We start from the raw sequence: 23,471 nt of genomic DNA on the forward strand, positions 1-23,471 counted from the left end.
CCCACTACCCTGCATCGTTGCCTCTGGTTTTCAGTTCCGACCCACTACCCTACACCGTTGCCTCTGGTTTTCAGTTCCGACCCACTACCCTGCATCGTTGCCTCTGGTTTTCAGTTCCGACCCACTACCCTGCATCGTTGCCTCTGGTTTTCAGTTCTGACCCACTACCCTACACCGTTGCCCAACCATCCTGACAATGGAGGGGACAGCAGTGAATAGACTCCCATTCCTATTCTGTTATGACACCGTGTTTAAGTCCATGTCAATCAAAAGTATATATCTTAGTCCTCTAACCCTCTCTCTGCACCTGGTCTCATGTTTTATTGTAAGGCCCAGATCCTCATGTGTGGTTTATTAATAACAGAGCGTAACTAAATTGGACCTCCAGAATGTATAAACCACCAAAACATCACCTGGGTCTGGTATGGTATGTTAGCTGGAGCATAACAAAGAAATACATCAATAAATCGATATAGAACGAACTTGTCTTTCTAGGGCACGTCATTTATGAGCTAGCAGTATGACATGATGATAACGTCTGGCTTGACTAATGATGTGTGGGAATACAGGGATCCTTGAGCTGTCTCTCACATCACAACCCCAGGTGATCTGGAAATGAATGTTGATCTGGGAACCTTCTACAGGAACTCAGCATCACCATGCGTTGGCTGTAGCCCATCGAATGGGGGGGGGGGGGGGTCAGTTGACATTACTCATTGGTGGAAATGGGGTGGGGGTCAGGGGTCAGTTGACAGAACTCATTGGTGGAAATGGGGCGGGGGTCAGGGGTCAGGGGTCAGTTGACATTACTCATTGGTGGAAATGGGTCAGGGGTCAGTTGACATTACTCATGGTGGAAATGGGGCAGGGGTCAGGGGTCAGTTGACATTACTCATTGGTGGAAATGGGGCGGGGGTCAGGGGTCACTTACAGAACTCATTGGTGGAAATGGGGCGGGGGTCAGGGGTCACTTACAGAACTCATTGGTGGAAATGGGGCGGGGGTCAGGGGTCACTTACAGAACTCATTGGTGGAAATGGGGCGGGGGTCAGGGGTCACTTACAGAACTCATTGGTGGAAATGGGGCGGGGGTCAGGGGTCAGTTGACAGAACTCATTGGTGGAAATGGGGCGGGGGTCAGGGGTCAGTTGACAGAACTCATTGGTGGAAATGGGGCGGGGGTCAGGGGTCACTTACAGAACTCATTGGTGGAAATGGGGCGGGGGTCAGGGGTCAGTTGACAGAACTCATTGGTGGAAATGGGGCGGGGGTCAGGGGTCAGTTGACAGAACTCATTGGTGGAAATGGGGCAGGGGTCAGGGGTCACTTACAGAACTCATTGGTGGAAATGGGGGCAGCTGGAAAAGTTCTTATTTTCTTATTTCTTTCCAGAATCAGAACACATGTAGACGTAGAGCTGAATGGGATTGTAGGTTATTATTTGACTTCTTATCGAAGCATGTCGATGTAAAGGCAACACTTGAACATAGTCACATTCACAGTAATGACCTGAGAGAAAAAGAAGGAAAAAGAAGGTGAGGGAAAATATCAACCTTGTCACATCCTGTTCCTTTTTTATGTCTCTATATTAGTTTGGTCAGGGCGTGAGTTGGGGTGGGCATTCTGTGTGTTTGTTCTATGTTTGGTATTTCTATGTGTTTGGCCTGGTATGGTTCCCAATCAGAGGCAGCTGTCAATCGTTGTCTCTGATTGAGAACCATACTTAGGCAGCCTGTTTTCCCACTATGGGTTGTGGGTAGTTGTTTTCTGTGTCTGTGTTTTACCATACAGAACTGTTTCGGTTTTCATTTATTTATCTTGTTCTTTTGTATTCAGTGTTCGATTATTTCATTAAAATATGGACACTTACCACGCAGCGCATTGGTCCGATCTTTCCTACTCTTCCTCAGAAGAGGAGGAAAACCGTTACAAACCTCCTCATATCGTTGGAGGTTTTTTATTGGGCAGGTGGGCTTCTGGAAATGGTGTTCTCACTAATGACTCTCTGTGCCGTGACCCTACCACCTAGACAAACAACTCACATCCCATACACGCAGAACCTAAGGTAATGGTGTTCTCACTAATGACTCTCTGTGCCCCTACCACCTAGACAAACAACTCACATCCCATACACGCAGAACCTAAGGTAATGGTGTTCTCACTAATGACTCTCCGTGCCCCTACCACCTAGACAAACAACTCACATCCCATACACGCAGAACCTAAGGTAATGGTGTTCTCACTAATGACTCTCTGTGCCCCTACCACCTAGACAAACAACTCACATCCCATACACGCAGAACCTAAGGTAATGGTGTTCTCACTAATGACTCTCCGTGCCCCTACCACCTAGACAAACAACTCACATCCCATACACGCAGAACCTAAGGTAATGGTGTTCTCACTAATGACTCTCTGTGCCCCTACCACCTAGACAAACAACTCACATCCCATACACGCAGAACCTAAGGTAATGGTGTTCTCACTAATGACTCTCTGTGCCCCTACCACCTAGACAAACAACTCACATCCCATACACGCAGAACCTAAGGTAATGGTGTTCTCGCTAATGACTCTCTGTGCCCCTACCACCTAGACAAACAACTCACATCCCATACACGCAGAACCTAAGGTAATGGTGTTCTCACTAATGACTCTCTGTGCCCCTACCACCTAGACAAACAACTCACATCCCATACACGCAGAACCTAAGGTAATGGTGTTCTCACTAATGACTCTCTGTGCCCCTACCACCTAGACAAACAACTCACATCCCATACACGCAGAACCTAAGGTAATGGTGTTCTCACTAATGACTCTCTGTGCCCCTACCACCTAGACAAACAACTCACATCCCATACACGCAGATCCTAAGGTAATGGTGTTCTCACTAATGACTCTCTGTGCCCCTACCACCTAGACAAACAACTCACATCCCATACACGCAGAACCTAAGGTAATGGTGTTCTCACTAATGACTCTCTGTGCCCCTACCACCTAGACAAACAACTCACATCCCATACACGCAGAACCTAAGGTAATGGTGTTCTCACTAATGACTCTCCGTGCCCCTACCACCTAGACAAACAACTCACATCCCATACACGCAGAACCTAAGGTAATGGTGTTCTCACTAATGACTCTCCGTGCCCCTACCACCTAGACAAACAACTCACATCCCATACACGCAGAACCTAAGGTAATGGTGTTCTCACTAATGACTCTCCGTGCCCCTACCACCTAGACAAACAACTCACATCCCATACACGCAGAACCTAAGGTAATGCAAATTTAACAGATGTGTATACTGTATATATTAAGCTTTGCTTTGTGTTTGAGTTCAGCTATTAGGATTCTTTTCAGGCTCACATTGAAGTACTCTCTGCTGAGTGAGAGATAAATGATTGGACTTCCTTAGCTATAGCCAAAAGGTAGGTAGTAGTAGTCAAAATATACTCTGGATTTCTGTAAAACAGAAGTATTAAAAAACAAAGCATTTCAATGTTGTTTTTCCCTGTGTGGCTATGTTCATAGGCCAAATGTGGAAGAATGGAGAAAACTGTGAATAGGATATCCTGACATATTTTATTGCCAATTTCCTGTATGGAGAAATACCATTGTTCCACTGAATTCAGTTATGAGAATGACTAAATATAACCTTTAGGTCTAACTTGGATTTGTTTTATTTTATTATTATTATTATTATTATTATTTTCAATTAAAGTTTAGATTTGACCAATTATAGCTGAAGGCCTGTGTATGGTGAGAAGCACATGATATGAAGTAGATTAAATACGTTAAAATGTTCTGTTTAACTCCCAGACTCTCCTGAAGATTATTTTGTCAAAACATCATGGTGCAATTAATTACAGTAGCAAAACATCATGGTGCAATTAACTACAGTAGCAAAACATCATGGTGCAATTAACTACAGTAGCAAAACATCATGGTGCAATTAATTACAGTAGAAAACATCATGGTGCAATTAACTACAGTAGCAAAACATCATGGTGCAATTAACTACAGTAGCAAAACATCATGGTGCAATTAATTACAGTAGAAAACATCATGGTGCAATTAACTACAGTAGCAAAACATCATGGTGCAATTAATTACAGTAGCAAAATGTTGTGGTGCAATTAACTTCAGTAGCAAAACATCATGGTGCAATTAACTACAGTAGCAAAACATCATGGTGCAATTAACTACAGTAGCAAAACATCATGGTGCAATTAACTACAGTAGCAAAACATCATGGTGCAATTATCTACAGTAGCAAAACATGGTGAAATTAACTGCAGTAGCAAAACATGGTGAAATTAACTGCAGTAGCAAAACATCATGGTGCAATTATCTACAGTAGCAAAACATGGTGAAATTAACTGCAGTAGCAAAACATCATGGTGCAATTATCTACAGTAGCAAAACATGGTGAAATTAACTGCAGTAGCAAAACATGGTGAAATTAACTACAGTAGCAAAACATGGTGAAATTAACTGCAGTAACAAAACATGGTGAAATTAACTGCAGTAACAAAAGATGGTGAAATTAACTGCAGTAGCAGTTAACATAGTAATTTTGATCAAATATAAAATAGGGACAGAAATTCCATCGTCGCTGAAGCTTTTAGCGTTAAAGCAGCTGTGTCCCTGAAAGGCGTATTTAAGGCAGCAGGATGTTAACTGCAAGGTAAGAGTGTTGTTTTATCCCCTCAGTAACCAGACCAATTATCTGTAAAGTTTTATCCCCTCAGTAACCAGACCAATTATCTGTCAAGTTTTATCCCCTCAGTAACCAGACCAATTATCTGTAAAGTTTTATCCCCTCAGTAACCAGACCAATTATCTGTAAAGTTTTATCCCCTCAGTAACCAGACCAATTATCTGTAAAGTTTTATCCCCTCAGTAACCAGACCAATTATCTGTAAAGTTTTATCCCCTCAGTAACCAGACCAATTATCTGTAAAGTTTTATCCCCTCAGTAACCAGACCAATTATCTGTAAAGTTTTATCCCCTCAGTAACCAGACCAATTATCTGTAAAGTTTTATCCCCTCAGTAACCAGACCAATTATCTGTAAAGTTTTATCCCCTCAGTAACCAGACCAATTATCTGTAAAGTTTTATCCCCTCAGTAACCAGACCAATTATCTGTAAAGTTTTATCCCCTCAGTAACCAGACCAATTATCTGTAAAGTTTTATCCCCTCAGTAACCAGACCAATTATCTGTAAAGTTTTATCCCCTCAGTAACCAGACCAATTATCTGTAAAGTTTTATCCCCTCAGTAACCAGACCAATTATCTGTAAAGTTTTATCCCCTCAGTAACCAGACCAATTATCTGTAAAGTTTTATCCCCTCAGTAACCAGACCAATTATCTGTAAAGTTTTATCCCCTCAGTAACCAGACCAATTATCTGTAAAGTTTTATCCCCTCAGTAACCAGACCAATTATCTGTAAAGTTTTATCCCCTCAGTAACCAGACCAATTATCTGTAAAGTTTTATCCCCTCAGTAACCAGACCAATTATCTGTAAAGTTTTATCCCCTCAGTAACCAGACCAATTATCTGTAAAGTTTTATCCCCTCAGTAACCAGACCAATTATCTGTAAAGTTTTATCCCCTCAGTAACCAGACCAATTATCTGTAAAGTTTTATCCCCTCAGTAACCAGACCAATTATCTGTAAAGTTTTATCCCCTCAGTAACCAGACCAATTATCTGTAAAGTTTTATCCCCTCAGTAACCAGACCAATTATCTGTAAAGTTTTATCCCCTCAGTAACCAGACCAATTATCTGTAAAGTTTTATCCCCTCAGTAACCAGACCAATTATCTGTAAAGTTTTATCCCCTCAGTAACCAGACCAATTATCTGTAAAGTTTTATCCCCTCAGTAACCAGACCAATTATCTGTAAAGTTTTATCCCCTCAGTAACCAGACCAATTATCTGTAAAGTTTTATCCCCTCAGTAACCAGACCAATTATCTGTAAAGTTTTATCCCCTCAGTAACCAGACCAATTATCTGTAAAGTTTTATCCCCTCAGTAACCAGACCAATTATCTGTAAAGTTTTTTTTCTTCTAAATGTTTTATATACTTAATGCACCCCCCCCCCTGTCTCCCTGCACCCCCCCCCCTCTGTCTCCCTGCACCCCCCCTGTCTCCCTGCACCCCCCCCCCCCTGTCTCCCTGCACCCCCCCCCCTGTCTCCCTGCACCCCCCCCCCTGTCTCCCTGCACCCCCCCCCCTGTCTCCCTGCACCCCCCCCTGTCTCCCTGCACCCCCCCCCCCTCTGTCTCCCTGCACCCCCCCCCCCCCTGTCTCCCTGCACCCCCCCCCCCCCTCTGTCTCCCTGCACCCCCCCCCCCCCCCCTCTGTCTCCCTGCACCCCCCCCCCCCCCCCCCCTCTGTCTCCCTGCACCCCCCCCCCCCCCTGTCTCCCTGCACCATCTGCCCTCCCCCTTTAACATTCTGGAATCTTCATGAGATAGGACAAAAAAATGGGCATTTCCCTTATTACCATCTCACAGTGGAAATCAAATATGCAAGGAAAGTAGTATATATACTAATTAGTGCTGAATTCATAATTACTGTGCTCATTGATGGAGATACATTTGAATACATTCCATCTCCTCAGGGAGAAGCACCAGGCTGTCCAGAGTAGTTGGAGAGAACAAAATGCCCTCAGCAAGGGCCCCTTTCTTTTCTTCTTGAAATTAGAGATCTGTGGCTTGCGGTAATGTTATGAGACGAAAAGATTCAAAGTGGCCCCCGCAATTTCTTTAAATTGAATGAATCAAGTGAATCCTGTAACCTAATACATGTATTTGATATGAGCCCAGCACCCAGTTATTCAAATATGAGCTTTATCTTTATCTGCTAATGCCAAATGGTACCAGGCACAAAAAAAAGGTGGAGAGACCCGGGGAGGTACAGCAGCATAGCGGCGAACACTGTAAGGGGAAATGTTTCTCAGCAGTTCTCTTTACATGTCAACAATGTACGCGCTTGTCAAGTGGAGGAGGTGAAGGAGGGGGAGAATGACAGGGAGCCACCCGTTTTAATTGGTGTAGATTAATAACAATTAGAGCCAGTGAGCTGCTGGGAGGAAGTGCCGGGAGCAGTAGATGCGTATAGTAGGCAGCTCAGGGACGCATCACTACCAGCTCTGCATGCCAATTCTATTAAGGTCCCTCTTGTTCTTCTCCTCATCAAAGAGTTGGTGGAAAACATCGCTATCAGGCCTTCCATCAGATAACTGCTGGTGACAGGCAGTCAGGCTGGCAGACAGGCGGGCAGTCAGGCCGACAGGCGGGCAGCCAGGCAGTCGGGCAGTCAGGCAGACAGACAGGCGGGCAGTCAGGCAGACAGACAGGCAGACAGACAGGCGGGCAGTCTGGCAGACAGACAGGCAGACAGACAGGCGGGCAGTCAGGCAGACAGGCGGGCAGCCAGTCAGTCAGGCTGGGTGACAGGCAGGCAGACAGTCAGGCTGGCAGACAGGTGGACAGTCAGGCAGACAGGCGGGCAGTCAGGCAGTCAGGCAGTCAGTCAGGCAGGCAGACAGGCAGAAAGGCAGTCAGGCAGTCAGGCAGTCGGTCAGGAAGTCAGCCAGTAGCGAGACTAGAGGAGGAGAAAGACAGAGGTAGAGCCCAGCAGGTCAGATTAAACTCCTTGAGATGCAACGTCTCAACTAATCACAACAGGAGATGTTCATGTCATTTGGCACCGACTTTATTCGGTTTTTAATTTTAAACATTATATGCATATTAAGTCATGGCCGTGGTTATTGTCATCATCGCCATCATAATCATCATCATCATCCTCATCATGATCCTGTCAGCTCAGAATCAAACTGACAGAATATACAGAAGGCCTGACTAGCAGGTTTGAACAATATTCTCATGGTTTGTTCAACACGTTATGTCTATGGAACATGCATCTGTCTAGTACATTTATTATGGCTTAAACATGTATGAAATGGACAACACTCAGGCTCCATTACATTGTTGGATGGTTCTCCAGTCTCCATGGGGTCTTCAGACCAGTCAGGTGATGTGGTTCTCTAGGCTCCATTGTGACGTCAGACCAGTGAGGTGATGTGGTTCTCTAGGCTCCATGGGGTCTTCAGACCAGTGGGGTGATGTGGTTCTCTAGGCTCCATGGGGTCTTCAGACCAGTGGGGTGATGTGGTTCTCTAGGCTCCATTGTGACGTCAGACCAGTGAGGTGATGTGGTTCTCTAGGCTCTATGGGGACTTCAGACCATTGAGGTGATGTGGTTCTCTAGGCTCTATGGGGTCTTCAGACCAGTCAGGTGATGTGGTTCTCTAGGCTCCATGGGGTCTTCAGACCAGTGAGGTGATGTGGTTCTCTAGGCTCTATGGGGTCTTCAGACCAGTCAGGTGATGTGGTTCTCTAGGCTCTATGGGGTCTTCAGACCAGTCAGGTGATGTGGTTCTCTAGGCTCCATGGGGTCTTCAGACCAGTGAGGTGATGTGGTTCTCCAGTCTCCATGGGGTCTTCAGACCAGTCAGGTGATGTGGTTCTCTAGGCTCCATGGGGTCTTCAGACCAGTGGGGTGATGTGGTTCTCTAGGCTCCATGGGGTCTTCAGACCAGTGGGGTGATGTGGTTCTCTAGGCTCCATTGTGACGTCAGACCAGTGAGGTGATGTGGTTCTCTAGGCTCTATGGGGACTTCAGACCATTGAGGTGATGTGGTTCTCTAGGCTCCATGGGGTCTTCAGACCAGTCAGGTGATGTGGTTCTCTAGGCTCCATGGGGTCTTCAGACCAGTGGGGTGATGTGGTTCTCTAGGCTCCATTGTGACGTCAGACCAGTGAGGTGATGTGGTTCTCTAGGCTCTATGGGGACTTCAGACCATTGAGGTGATGTGGTTCTCTAGGCTCTATGGGGTCTTCAGACCAGTGGGGTGATGTGGTTCTCTAGGCTCTATGGGGTCTTCAGACCAGTGAGGTGATGTGGTTCTCTAGGCTCCATGGGGTCTTCAGACCAGTGAGGTGATGTGGTTCTCCAGTCTCCATGGGGTCTTCAGACCAGTCAGGTGATGTGGTTCTCTAGGCTCCATGGGGTCTTCAGACCAGTGGGGTGATGTGGTTCTCTAGGCTCCATTGTGACGTCAGACCAGTGAGGTGATGTGGTTCTCTAGGCTCTATGGGGACTTCAGACCATTGAGGTGATGTGGTTCTCTAGGCTCCATGGGGTCTTCAGACCAGTGAGGTGATGTGGTTCTCTAGGCTCTATGGGGTCTTCAGACCAGTGAGGTGATGTGGTTCTCTAGGCTCCATGGGGTCTTCAGACCAGTGAGGTGATGTGGTTCTCTAGGCTCCATGGGGTCTTCAGACCAGTCAGGTGATGTGGTTCTCTAGGCTCCATGGGGTCTTCAGACCAGTGAGGTGATGTGGTTCTCTAGGCTCCATGGGGTCTTCAGACCAGTCAGGTGATGTGGTTCTCTAGGCTCCATGGGGTCTTCAGACCAGTGGGGTGATGTGGTTCTCTAGGCTCCATTGTGACGTCAGACCAGTGAGGTGATGTGGTTCTCTAGGCTCTATGGGGACTTCAGACCAGTGAGGTGATGTGGTTCTCTAGGCTCCATGGGGTCTTCAGACCAGTGAGGTGATGTGGTTCTCTAGGCTCTATGGGGTCTTCAGACCAGTGAGGTGATGTGGTTCTCTAGGCTCCATGGGGTCTTCAGACCAGTGAGGTGATGTGGTTCTCTAGGCTCTATGGGGACTTCAGACCATTGAGGTGATGTGGTTCTCTAGGCTCCATGGGGTCTTCAGACCAGTGAGGTGATGTGGTTCTCTAGGCTCTATGGGGTCTTCAGACCAGTGAGGTGATGTGGTTCTCTAGGCTCCATGGGGTCTTCAGACCAGTGAGGTGATGTGGTTCTCTAGGCTCCATGGGGTCTTCAGACCAGTGAGGTGATGTGGTTCTCCAGGCTCCATGGGGACTTCAGACCAGTGAAATGATGTGGTTCTCTAGGCTCCATGATGATGTCAGACCAGTGAGGTGATGTGGTTCTCTAGGCTCCATGGTGACGTCAGACCAGTGAGGTGATGTGGTTCTCTAGGCTCCATGATGACGTCTTACTGTAACGAGACCCCATGCAGGAGCACCATCTTCCTGTAATGAGGCCCCATGCAGGAGCACCAGCTTCCTGTAACGAGGCCCCATGCAGGAGCACCATCATCCTCTAACGAGGCCAAATGCAGGAGCACCGTCTTCCTGTAACGAGGCCCCATGCAGGAGCACCATCTCCCTGTAACGAGGACCCATGCAGGAGCACCATCTTCCTGTAACGAGGCCCCATGCAGGAGCACCATTTTCCTGTAACGAGGCCCCATGCAGGAGCACCATCTTCCTGTAACGAGGCCCCATGCAGGAGCACCATCTCCCTGTAACGAGGCCCCATGCAGGAGCACCATCTTCCTGTAACGAGGCCCCATGCAGGAGCACCATCTCCCTGTAACGAGGCCCCATGCAGGAGCACCATCTCCCTGTAACGAGGACCCATGCAGGAGCACCATCTCCCTGTAACGAGGCCCCATGCAGGAGCACCATCTTCCTGTAACGAGGCCCCATGCAGGAGCACCTACGAGTTGGGATTTCTGCTGTACCAATGCGGCAGGTCAAGTTAACGTAGAGTGAAAAATGACTAATGACGTACAACACAAATGTTATTTTTGGACCTCCCTCCAAATCCTCCTAGTACTATGCAAACTCTCCTGACGCCCTGAACTGTAATGATGTCCAGAACTCTCCTGATGTCCTGAACGCTCCTGATGTCCTGAATGCTCCTGATATCCTGAACTCTCCTGATGTCCTGAACTCTCCTGATGTCCTGAACTGTACTGATGTCCAGAACTCTCCTGATGTCCTGAACGCTCCTGATGTCCTGAATGCTCCTGATGTCCTGAACTCTCCTGATGTCCAGAACACTCCTGATGTCCTGAACTCTCCTGATGTCCTGAACTCTCCTGATGTCCTGAACTCTCCTGATGTCCTGAACTCTCCTGATGTCCTGAACTCTCCTGATGTCCTAAACTCTCCTGATATCCTGAACTCTCCTGATATCCTGAACTGTCCTGAAAGCCCATGAAGAGAGGAAGAGGTGAGAGAGAGAGAAAAACCATATACTTAGTAAAGATAGGCAGAGAGGACAGGAGGCAGACTGGGGTATGGGGGTAGCACTGGAGTAGCACTGAACTGTCCTAAACACTAGCCAAGGGGGGTAGATACCCAGCAATGCCCCCCCCCCTCCCACCTGCCACCCAGACAAGACAGCAGCATACCCAGACCACAGATGCCCCTCTCGAACCTGCCACCCAGACCACAGATGCCCCTCTCCCGCCTGCCACCCAGACCACAGATGCCCCTCTCCCGCCTGCCACCCAGACAAGACAGCAGCATACCCAGACCACAGATGCCCCTCTCCCGCCTGCCACCCAGACAAGACAGCAGCATACCCAGACCACAGATGCCACTCTCCAGCCTGCCACCCAGACCACAGATGCCCCTCTCCCGCCTGACACCCAGACCACAGATGCCCCTCTCCCGCCTGCCACCCAGACCACAGATGCTAGCCACCCAGACAGATGCTAGCCACCCCGACAGACGCTAGCCACCCAGACCACAGATGCTAGCCACCCCGTCCAGAAGTCTGCCACCCAGACAAGACAGCAGCATACCCAGACCACAGATGCCCCTCTCCCGCCTGCCACACAGACAAGACAGCAGCATACCCAGACCACAGATGCCCCTCTCCCACCTGCCACCCAGACAAGACAGCAGCATACCCAGACCACAGATGCTAGCCACCCCGTCCAGAAGTCTGCCACCAATGCCTCGGGTTCCTCTGGAAACAGGGAGAACAGCGGGGGAAAGGGAAGAGGGCTGGAGTGAAAGAGGAGGAGGGGGGCAAAAGGCTTTCATCTGGTAGTTATTTGGTGTGTGTGTGTGTGTGTGTGTGTGTGTGTGTGTGTGTGTGTGTGTGTGTGTGTGTGTGTGTGTGTGTGTGTGTGTGTGTGTGTGTGTGTGTGTGTGTGTGTGTGTGTGTGTGTGTGTGTGTGTGTGTGTGTGTGTGTGTGTGTGTGTGTGTGTGTGTGTGATGGAGGAAGAGTTAGCTAGACCTCGGTTTTCTCCGTAAGCCATTAGTTTCCTCTACAGCAGCACTAGGATCTGGGCTGTGAATCTGCCACGGTTGGACATTCATCAGTTTCACCCTCCCTCCGTATATCCCTCCGTCCACACCGGCATTCCAGTAACGACACAAGTGAAATCATCTTGGCAAGTGCTACTACTTCACCTACACTCTGGTACGGCTTCACCTCAGCTCTGCTACGACTTCACCTCAGCTCTGATATAACTTCACCTCAGCTCTGATATAACTTCACCTCAGCTCTGTTACGACTTCACCTCAGCTCTGATATGACTTCACCTCAGCTCTGATACGACTTCACCTCAGCTCTGCTATGACTTCACCTCAGCTCTGATATAACTTCACCTCAGCTCTGATATAACTTCACCTCAGCTCTGCTACGACTTCACCTCAGCTGATATAACTTCACCTCAGCTCTGCTACGACTTCACCTCAGCTCTGATATAACTTCACCTCAGCTCTGCTACGACTTCACCTCAGCTCTGCTGGTCTACTGCAGCTAGTGTACTGACCTAAAGTCCACCTATTAACAGAAGGAAAACACCATCACGCGAGTACATGGAATGCATCCCAAATGGCTCCCATTCCCTTTATAGTGCTCTACGTTTGACCAGAAAGAGCTCTGCACTAAATAGGGAATATGTTGCCATTTGGCACACACTCTGAGTGTTTACATGGAGGTGGTGAAACACAGTATAAATTAAATAGCTTCCTGCAGGCTGGCATGTCATGTTGTTGAGCGTCTTAACTCTGGCAGGCGTGATGAGGAACTTCCTGTTAAACAGGAAGTATTTTACTAGTGACTGGAGAGTTGTGGAATGGACGTTGGAAACATGCTGTAAGAGGTCAGAGGGAGGGACATGTGACCTGTGATGTCAGGGATCACACAACGGCATTGTGGGGGAATTGTGTGTGTGTGTGTGTGTTAGCTTATCACACACGTTGTTACCATCCTCCTTGTGCCAATTTCCTCTAGTCGTTTGTCTCTTGTGAAGATCATCTGGATTCTATCACGCTAAATATTTTATTACCGTGTAAATACTTATATTCTACTGTTTCTTACAGTACTACTTGAAATACATAAAATAACTACATCTTCCATTCCATTTAGCTAGAGAGGATCTTCAAATTCTGCAAACAACGAAACAAATGCATCTGCAAATGTACACTCATGCGCTGAAATATGGTGAAGTGATAGTCGCAAAGAGAAAAGAAGAATACCATTAGCTTGGAGCGTAGGAGTATTAAATTGGAAGGAAAATTAGTCAAGAGAGTCCCAGTCACTTTTACAAAGTGCTGATCGTACTACAACGGTAATTATCTCACTAAAGTGGCTAAGTGACGTGTATGGTCACATAGGTCAGGTTGTTTTTGACAGACCCAGCTAGCCACCTTCCCCCATATATCCAAAAGCAGCTCATTAAATTGCCATGGTCCAAACAGTAGTAAAAGCACTGTTAACATACAGACTGTTACTGTAGACTCTTATTCAAATACTGGGAATAAAAATCTTAAATAAAGTTCTGTTTAAGAATAAAGATCCAATGCAGAAACATTTTTTTTATCTTAAATAAAGTTCTGTTTAAGAATAAAGATCCAATGCAGAAACATTTTTTAAATATTAAATAAAGTTCTGTTTAAGAATAAAGATCCAATGCAGACACTATTTTTTTAAATCTTAAATCTCAAAATCAAATCGTTTCTGGGTAAAAAATGACTGTTTTACTGTGACTGTTTTAAATAAAAAATGGTCAAAAAAGAAATAGCAATCTCTCGAGTAAGCACTGTCTGGGAGAGCTATGGGGAGGGGACAACTGAAAACTACATGTTATTGGCAGAGAGGTTCGGAACCCTCTTTCTTATTGGTCTATTTATGAACTAATGTACTGCCTGTTGATGTCATCGGGAAGGACAAAACTCCATCCTACCAAAACAGGTTAAAACTTTAAAAAAAAAATCTAATAGCTCTTACACCAAAAGGGGCATTATTATAATTTTCACAATTTCAAAAGTGTTATTCCAACCTCATAGTGTTGAAATACTGTCTCTATAAAACACAGGAAAGTCACGTTTTTGACTGTACTGGACATTTAAAGTATGATATTCAGCATTTATTGAATTGTTTCTTGTTTTCTAGAAACGCCTTGACAACGTCCTGAAATAAATCCTAGCTTTGAAATATAGCGGTAACATCTTTTATGGACTTGTTGTAGTCATCAATCTCTAGCTGGGAGTGAATTACCAGCACCACAACAAACTCCAAAAATCTATGTTGTTTTCTGAGGTCCAATAACATCCAAACTGGAGATATGTGTTTATTTTCATCCATCTTTGGTGCGTAAAAACCCAAGGCTGGTGACTGATAAGTATCATTATTGTTTTGTGAGATTCTGGTTTATGACATATCACAGAGCTGTTGACATGTCTGTGTTGAGAAGAAAAAGGGGTTCTGGTCAATTCCGAGTCGACGTCTAGTTCCACATACAGAATGTAATGAGTTGACAGCTGGGTAGTGATATAGGCATATAGAATATATAAAGGCCTCGTTTATCAATGTTTTTACATTTTATTTCATTAGTTTTTTGTATTTTGTTATATAGCACAAGCACCATGTAGTAGACTGGGGGGAATTTCAGATATACAGTGTGTCTGGAAGAATAGGGATTTATTTCAAAGAATGTTGAAAAGAAACACGGCGCTTTAGTGAGTTTCCATTCGCATTGAATAGTAATGAAGCATAGTCCTTTCAACCACTAGGATATGAAGCATGGTGGTTTCCACCATTAGGATATGAAGCATGGTGTTTTACACCATTATGATCTGAAGTATGGTGTTTTCCACCACTAGGATATGAAGCATGGTGTTTTCAACCACTAGGATATGAAGCATGGTGTTTTACACCATTATGATATGAAGCATGGTGTTTTCCACCATTAGGATATGAAGCATGGTGTTTTCCACCATTAGGATATGAAGCATGGTGTTTTCAACCACTAGGATATGAAGCATGGTGTTTTCAACCACTAGGATATGAAGCATGGTGTTTTCAACCACTAGGATATGAAGCATGGTGTTTTCTACCATTAGGATATGAAGCATGGTGTTTTCCACCATTAGGATATGAAGCATGGTGTTTTCCACCATTAGGATATGAAGCATGGTGTTTTCTACCATTAGGATATGAAGCATGGTGTTTTCCACCATTAGGATATGAAGCATGGTGTTTTCATCCACATTGATATGAAGCATGGTGTTTTCCACCTTTAGGATATGAAGCATGGTGTTTTCTACCACTACAATATGAAGCATGGTGTTTTCCACCATTAGGATATGAAGCATGGTGTTTTCTACCACTACAATATGAAGCATGGTGTTTTCCACCATTAGGATATGAAGCATGGTGTTTTCTACCATTAGGATATGAGGATATGAAGCATGGTGTTTTCTACCATTAGGATATGAAGCATGGTGTTTTCTACCACTAGGATATGAAGCATGGTGTTTTCTACCACTACAATATGAAGCATGGTGTTTTCCACCATTAGGATATGAGGATATGAAGCATGGTGTTTTCTACCATTAGGATATGAAGCATGGTGTTTTCTACCACTAGGATATGAAGCATGGTGTTTTCTACCACTACAATATGAAGCATGGTGTTTTCCACCATTAGGATATGAGGATATGAAGCATGGTGTTTTCTACCACTAGGATATGAAGCATGGTGTTTTCTACCACTAGGATATGAAGCATGGTGTTTTCTACCACTAGGATATGAAGCATGGTGTTTTCTACCATTAGGATATGAAGCATGGTGTTTTCCACCATTAGGATATGAAGCATGGTGTTTTCTACCATTAGGATATGAAGCATGGTGTTTTCCACCATTAGGATATGAAGCATGGTGTTTTCCACCATTAGGATATGAAGCATGGTGTTTTCCACCATTAGGATATGAAGCATGGTGTTTTCCACCATTAGGATATGAAGCATGGTGTTTTCCACCATTAGGATATGAAGCATGGTGTTTTCCACCATTAGGATATGAAGCATGGTGTTTTCCACCATTAGGATATGAAGCATGGTGTTTTCCACCATTAGGATATGACGCATGGTGTTTTCCTCCATTAGGATATGAAGCATGGTGTTTTCCACCATTAGGATATGAAGCATGGTGTTTTCCTCCATTACAATATGAAGCATGGTGTTTTCCACCATTAGGATATGAAGCATGGTGTTTTCCACCATTAGGATATGAAGCATGGTGTTTTCCTCCATTACAATATGAAGCATGGTGTTTTCCTCCATTACAATATGAAGCATGGTGTTTTCCACCATTAGGATATGAAGCATGGTGTTTTCCTCCATTACAATATGAAGCATGGTGTTTTCCTCCATTACAATATGAAGCATGGTGTTTTCCACCATTAGGATATGAAGCATGGTGTTTTCCACCATTAGGATATGAAGCATGGTGTTTTCCACCATTAGGATATGAAGCATGGTGTTTTCCTCCATTAGGATATGAAGCATGGTGTTTTCCACCATTAGGATATGAAGCATGGTGTTTTCCTCCATTACAATATGAAGCATGGTGTTTTCCTCCATTAGGATATGAAGCATGGTGTTATCCTCCATTAGGATATGAAGCATGGTGTTATCCTCCATTAGGATATGAAGCATGGTGTTATCCTCCATTAGGATATGAAGCATGGTGTTATCCTCCATTAGGATATGAAGCATGGTGTTTTCCACCATTAGGATATGAAGCATGGTGTTTTCCACCATTAGGATATGAAGCATGGTGTTTTCCTCCATTACAATATGAAGCATGGTGTTTTCCTCCATTAGGATATGAAGCATGGTGTTATCCTCCATTAGGATATGAAGCATGGTGTTATCCTCCATTAGGATATGAAGCATGGTGTTATCCTCCATTAGGATATGAAGCATGGTGTTTTCCACCATTAGGATATGAAGCATGGTGTTTTCTACCACTACAATATGAAGCATGGTGTTTTCACCACTACAATATGAAGCATGGTGTTTTCCACCATTAGGATATGAAGCATGGTGTTTTCCTCCACTACAATATGAAGCATGGTGTTATCCTCCACTACAATATGAAGCATGGTGTTTTCCTCCACTACAATATGAAGCATGGTGTTTTCCACCATTAGGATATGAAGCATGGTGTTTTCCTCCACTACAATATGAAGCATGGTGTTTTCCACCATTAGGATATTAAGCATGGTGTTTTCCTCCACTACAATATGAAGCATGGTGTTATCCTCCACTACAATATGAAGCATGGTGTTTTCCTCCACTACAATATGAAGCATGGTGTTATCCTCCATTAGGATATGAAGCATGGTGTTTTCCACCATTACAATATGAAGCATGGTGTTTTCCTCCACTACAATATGAAGCATGGTGTTTTCCACCATTAGGATATGAAGCATGGTGTTATCCTCCATTAGGATATGAAGCATGGTGTTTTCTACCACTACAATATGAAGCATGGTGTTTTCTACCACTACAATATGAAGCATGGTGTTTTCTACCACTACAATATGAAGCATGGTGTTTTCCTCCACTACAATATGAAGCATGGTGTTTTCCTCCATTACAATATGAAGCATGGTGTTATCCTCCATTAGGATATGAAGCATGGTGTTTTCCACCATTAGGATATGAAGCATGGTGTTTTCTACCACTACAATATGAAGCATGGTGTTTTCACCACTACAATATGAAGCATGGTGTTTTCCACCATTAGGATATGAAGCATGGTGTTTTCCTCCACTACAATATGAAGCATGGTGTTATCCTCCACTACAATATGAAGCATGGTGTTTTCCTCCACTACAATATGAAGCATGGTGTTTTCCACCATTAGGATATGAAGCATGGTGTTTTCCTCCACTACAATATGAAGCATGGTGTTTTCCACCATTAGGATATTAAGCATGGTGTTTTCCTCCACTACAATATGAAGCATGGTGTTATCCTCCACTACAATATGAAGCATGGTGTTTTCCTCCACTACAATATGAAGCATGGTGTTATCCTCCATTAGGATATGAAGCATGGTGTTTTCCACCATTACAATATGAAGCATGGTGTTTTCCTCCACTACAATATGAAGCATGGTGTTTTCCACCATTAGGATATGAAGCATGGTGTTATCCTCCATTAGGATATGAAGCATGGTGTTTTCTACCACTACAATATGAAGCATGGTGTTTTCTACCACTACAATATGAAGCATGGTGTTTTCCTCCACTACAATATGAAGCATGGTGTTTTCCTCCATTACAATATGAAGCATGGTGTTATCCTCCATTAGGATATGAAGCATGGTGTTTTCACCACTACAATATGAAGCATGGTGTTTTCACCACTACAATATGAAGCATGGTGTTATCCTCCATTAGGATATGAAGCATGGTGTTTTCTACCACTACAATATGAAGCATGGTGTTTTCCTCCATTAGGATATGAAGCATGGTGTTTTCTACCACTACAATATGAAGCATGGTGTTATCCTCCATTAGGATATGAAGCATGGTGTTATCCTCCATTAGGATATGAAGCATGGTGTTTTCTACCACTACAATATGAAGCATGGTGTTTTCCTCCATTAGGATATGAAGCATGGTGTTTTATACCACTACAATATGAAGCATGGTGTTTTCTACCACTACAATATGAAGCATGGTGTTTTCCACCATTAGGATATGAAGCATGGTGTTTTCTACCACTACAATATGAAGCATGGTGTTTTCTACCATTAGGATGTGAAGCATGGTGTTATCCTCCATTACAATATGAAGCATGGTGTTTTCTACCACTACAATATGAAGCATGGTGTTTTCTACCATTAGGATATGAAGCATGGTGTTATCCTCCATTACAATATGAAGCATGGTGTTATCCTCCACTACAATATGAAGCATGGTGTTTTCTACCATTAGGATATGAAGCATGGTGTTTTCTACCATTAGGATATGAAGCATGGTGTTTTCTACCATTAGGATATGAAGCATGGTGTTATCCTCCATTACAATATGAAGCATGGTGTTTTCCACCATTAGGATATGAAGCATGGTGTTATCCTCCATTAGGATATGAAGCATGGTGTTTTCTACCATTAGGATATGAAGCATGGTGTTATCCTCCATTACAATATGAAGCATGGTGTTTTCCTCCATTACAATATGAAGCATGGTGTTTTCACCACTACAATATGAAGCATGGTGTTATCCTCCACTACAATATGAAGCATGGTGTTATCCTCCACTACAATATGAAGCATGGTGTTATCCTCCATTACAATATGAAGCATGGTGTTATCCTCCACTACAATATGAAGCATGGTGTTTTCCTCCACATTGATATCTTATGACATTTGGTGGCAGTGTTGGGCTCGTATCTTGGAATGTGTTTCACAGTTTGGAGAGAAATACAACAACATTTGAATCGTTTTTTAAAACATTGACTAACTTTTCTTTTAAACGGTGTGTTTCTACAGCAGCATGATGACATATCTGTCTGGCAGAGAAACTGAGATTAAGGTTTTCCTTCCACTTTTGCACAGGTGTGCATTTTAGTCATACAGGCTAGTCATCCATGAAGGCTCAAGCCTTTCAGCTGAGTGGAGCAATATATCGGCCTGTTTCCGAGCTGAAACTGCTGAGAGTGAATTGGTCAAGTATTTATGTTATAGGCTGGAGGTCACGTTGAATCTGACAACACGGTTACATGAACAACAATTTAAGCTTTCTTCCAATATCAGATATGCCGGGGCGGCAGGGTAGCCTAGTGGTTAGATCATTGAACTAGTAACCGAAAGGTTGTAAGTTCAAATCCCCGAGCTGACAAGGTACAAAATCTGTCGTTCTGCCCGTGAACAGGCAGTTAACCCACTGTTCCTAGGCCGTCATTGAAAATAAGAATTTGTTCTTAACTGACTTGCCTGGTTAAATAAAGGTAAAACTAACAACCAAATGCTAATCGCATTAGCCTGCGTTAGCTCAAACGTCACGCGGTGGACTCACCTATGCTGTAGAGGATGTATAAGAGTAACCTAGAGGTCAAGCTGAATCTGCTGAGGTTGAAATGTTAACAGGTTATAGGAGTAGCCTAGAGGCCAAGCACTTACATCTACGTAGGCTATTTAACTACACACTGTATACATAGGTTTGGGGAAAGACTGAAATACTATTTCACTTGCACACAGGCACAAACACACAATACTGTCTAAATGGAGACCATGGTGTCTGTTATTTCCTAAGGTGACTGTGGACAGATTGAAATTCATTCATGAGTTTAACCAGCCCTCTAACATGAGTAATGAGGGAAATAAATGCGTATCCACCTGTGCTGTTTCCTAACCGTTATACAGGAGGCCAACCAGACGGCAGGAGTCTACAACGGCTGCGACACACTTAAACTCAAGAGGAAGCTATCGTTGAAGGGCAGTATTCTATTACCTCGGCTGACCCCTTCTTCGCAATCCTCCCGCTCCCTCTCTCTCTCTCTCTCTCCCTCTCCCTCTCTCTCTTAACCTGCATTAACTCACCAGCGCTGAAGAGGCACCTCACTTTTGTCCACATTCAGAGTGCCACTTCACTTCCCCGGGATTTAAATGCAAACCTCATTAACTGCCAATTTGGGCATGGTACTTGGCATATATTGTCAGTATAATCTCCTAAAGCCCTGCCTGTCCCATCTGTATCTGTCTGCCTGCCTGCCTACCTGCCTGTCTGTCTGTCCGTCTGTCTGTCTGAATGGCTGGTGTGTTGTCTTTATAATTCCATGGTTCAGCTCAGGGGCTGGCAGGATGCAGATTCTCCTGCGGCTATATGGGAACACAGATGTGTACGGTGATTCCACACAGAGGAATCATGTTATACGCTCTCCTTTTTCACTGGTTACCTGTAGAGTCATTCAGGGACTTGTTGTTTGGCCTTTATTATACTGTCTTGAAGAGGCCGAGGGCAATACACGATACATACAGGATTATACAAATCTCCTTTTGGGCAATGAAGTTGTAAATGCTCTTTTTATTTAGGGGCTGCAGGGAGCCTAGTGGTTAGAGTGGCTGCAGGGAGCCTAGTGGTTAGAGTGGCTGCAGGGAGCTTAGTGGTTAGAGTGGCTGCAGGGAGCTTAGTGGTTAGAGTGGCTGCAGGGAGCTTAGTGGTTAGAGTGGCTCCAGGGAGCCTAGTGGTTAGAGTGGCTGCAGGGAGCCTAGTGGTTAGAGTGGCTGCAGGGAGCTTAGTGGTTAGAGTGGCTGCAGGGAGCTTAGTGGTTAGAGTGGCTGCAGGGAGCTTAGTGGCTAGAGTGGTTGCAGGGAGCCTAGTGGTTAGAGTGGCTGCATGGAGCCTAGTGGTTAGAGTGGCTGCAGGGAGCCTAGTGGTTAGAGTGGCTGCAGGGAGCTTAGTGGTTAGAGTGGCTGCAGGGAGCCTAGTGGTTAGAGTGGCTGCAGGGAGCCTAGTGGTTAGAGTGGCTGCAGGGAGCCTAGTGGTTAGAGTGGCTGCAGGGACCCTAGTGGTTAGAGTGGCTGCGGCGAGCTTAGTGGTTAGAGTGGCTGCAGGGAGCTTAGTGGTTAGAGTGGCTGCAGGGAGCCTAGTGGTTAGAGTGGCTGCAGGGAGCTTAGTGGTTAGAGTGGCTGCAGGGAGCTTAGTGGTTAGAGTGGCTGCAGGGAGCCTAGTGGTTAGAGTGGCTGCAGGGAGCCTAGTGGTTAGAGTGGCTGCAGGGAGCCTAGTGGTTAGAGTGGCTGCAGGGAGCCTAGTGGTTAGAGTGGCTGCAGGGAGCCTAGTGGTTAGAGTGGCTGCAGGGAGCCTAGTGGTTAGAGTGGCTGCAGGGAGCCTAGTGGTTAGAGTGGCTGCAGGGAGCCTAGTGGTTAGAGTGGCTGCAGGGAGCTTAGTGGTTAGAGTGGCTGCAGGGAGCTTAGTGGTTAGAGGGGCTGCAGGGAGCCTAGTGGTTAGAGTGGCTGCAGGGAGCCTAGTGGTTAGAGTGGCTGCAGGGAGCTTAGTGGTTAGAGTGGCTGCAGGGAGCTTAGTGGTTAGAGGGGCTGCAGGGAGCTTAGTGGTTAGAGTGGCTGCAGGGAGCCTAGTGGTTAGAGTGGCTGCAGGGAGCTTAGTGGTTAGAGTGGCTGCAGGGAGCTTAGTGGTTAGAGTGGCTGCAGGGAGCCTAGTGGTTAGAGTGGCTGCAGGGAGCCTAGTGGTTAGAGTGGCTGCAGGGAGCCTAGTGGTTAGAGTGGCTGCAGGGAGCCTAGTGGTTAGAGGGGCTGCAGGGAGCCTAGTGGTTAGAGTGGCTGCAGGGAGCTTAGTGGTTAGAGTGGCTGCAGGGAGCTTAGTGGTTAGAGTGGCTGCAGGGAGCTTAGTGGTTAGAGTGGCTGCAGGGAGCCTAGTGGTTAGAGTGGCTGCAGGGAGCCTAGTGGTTAGAGTGGCTGCAGGGAGCCTAGTGGTTAGAGTGGCTGCAGGGAGCCTAGTGGTTAGAGTGGCTGCAGGGAGCCTAGTGGTTAGAGTGGCTGCAGGGAGCCTAGTGGTTAGAGTGGCTGCAGGGAGCCTAGTGGTTAGAGTGGCTGCAGGGAGCCTAGTGGTTAGAGTGGCTGCAGGGAGCCTAGTGGTTAGAGTGGCTGCAGGGAGCCTAGTGGTTAGAGTGGCTGCAGGGAGCCTAGTGGTTAGAGTGGCTGCAGGGAGCCTAGTGGTTAGAGTGGCTGCAGGGAGCTTAGTGGTTAGAGTGGCTGCAGGGAGCTTAGTGGTTAGAGTGGCTGCAGGGAGCCTAGTGGTTAGAGTGGCTGCAGGGAGCCTAGTGGTTAGAGTGGCTGCAGGGAGCTTAGTGGTTAGAGTGGCTGCAGGGAGCCTAGTGGTTAGAGTGGCTGCAGGGAGCCTAGTGGTTAGAGTGGCTGCAGGGAGCCTAGTGGTTAGAGTGGCTGCAGGGAGCCTAGTGGTTAGAGTGGCTGCAGGGAGCCTAGTGGTTAGAGTGGCTGCAGGGAGCCTAGTGGTTAGAGTGGCTGCAGGGAGCCTAGTGGTTAGAGTGGCTGCAGGGAGCTTAGTGGTTAGAGTGGCTGCAGGGAGCTTAGTGGTTAGAGGGGCTGCAGGGAGCCTAGTGGTTAGAGTGGCTGCAGGGAGCTTAGTGGTTAGAGTGGCTGCAGGGAGCCTAGTGGTTAGAGTGGCTGCAGGGAGCTTAGTGGTTAGAGTGGCTGCAGGGAGCCTAGTGGTTAGAGGGGCTGCAGGGAGCCTAGTGGTTAGAGTGGCTGCAGGGAGCCTAGTGGTTAGA

The sequence above is a fragment of the Oncorhynchus kisutch genome, unplaced genomic scaffold (assembly GCF_002021735.2).
Source record: "Oncorhynchus kisutch isolate 150728-3 unplaced genomic scaffold, Okis_V2 Okis04b-Okis11a_hom, whole genome shotgun sequence".
NCBI lineage: Eukaryota > Metazoa > Chordata > Actinopteri > Salmoniformes > Salmonidae > Oncorhynchus > Oncorhynchus kisutch.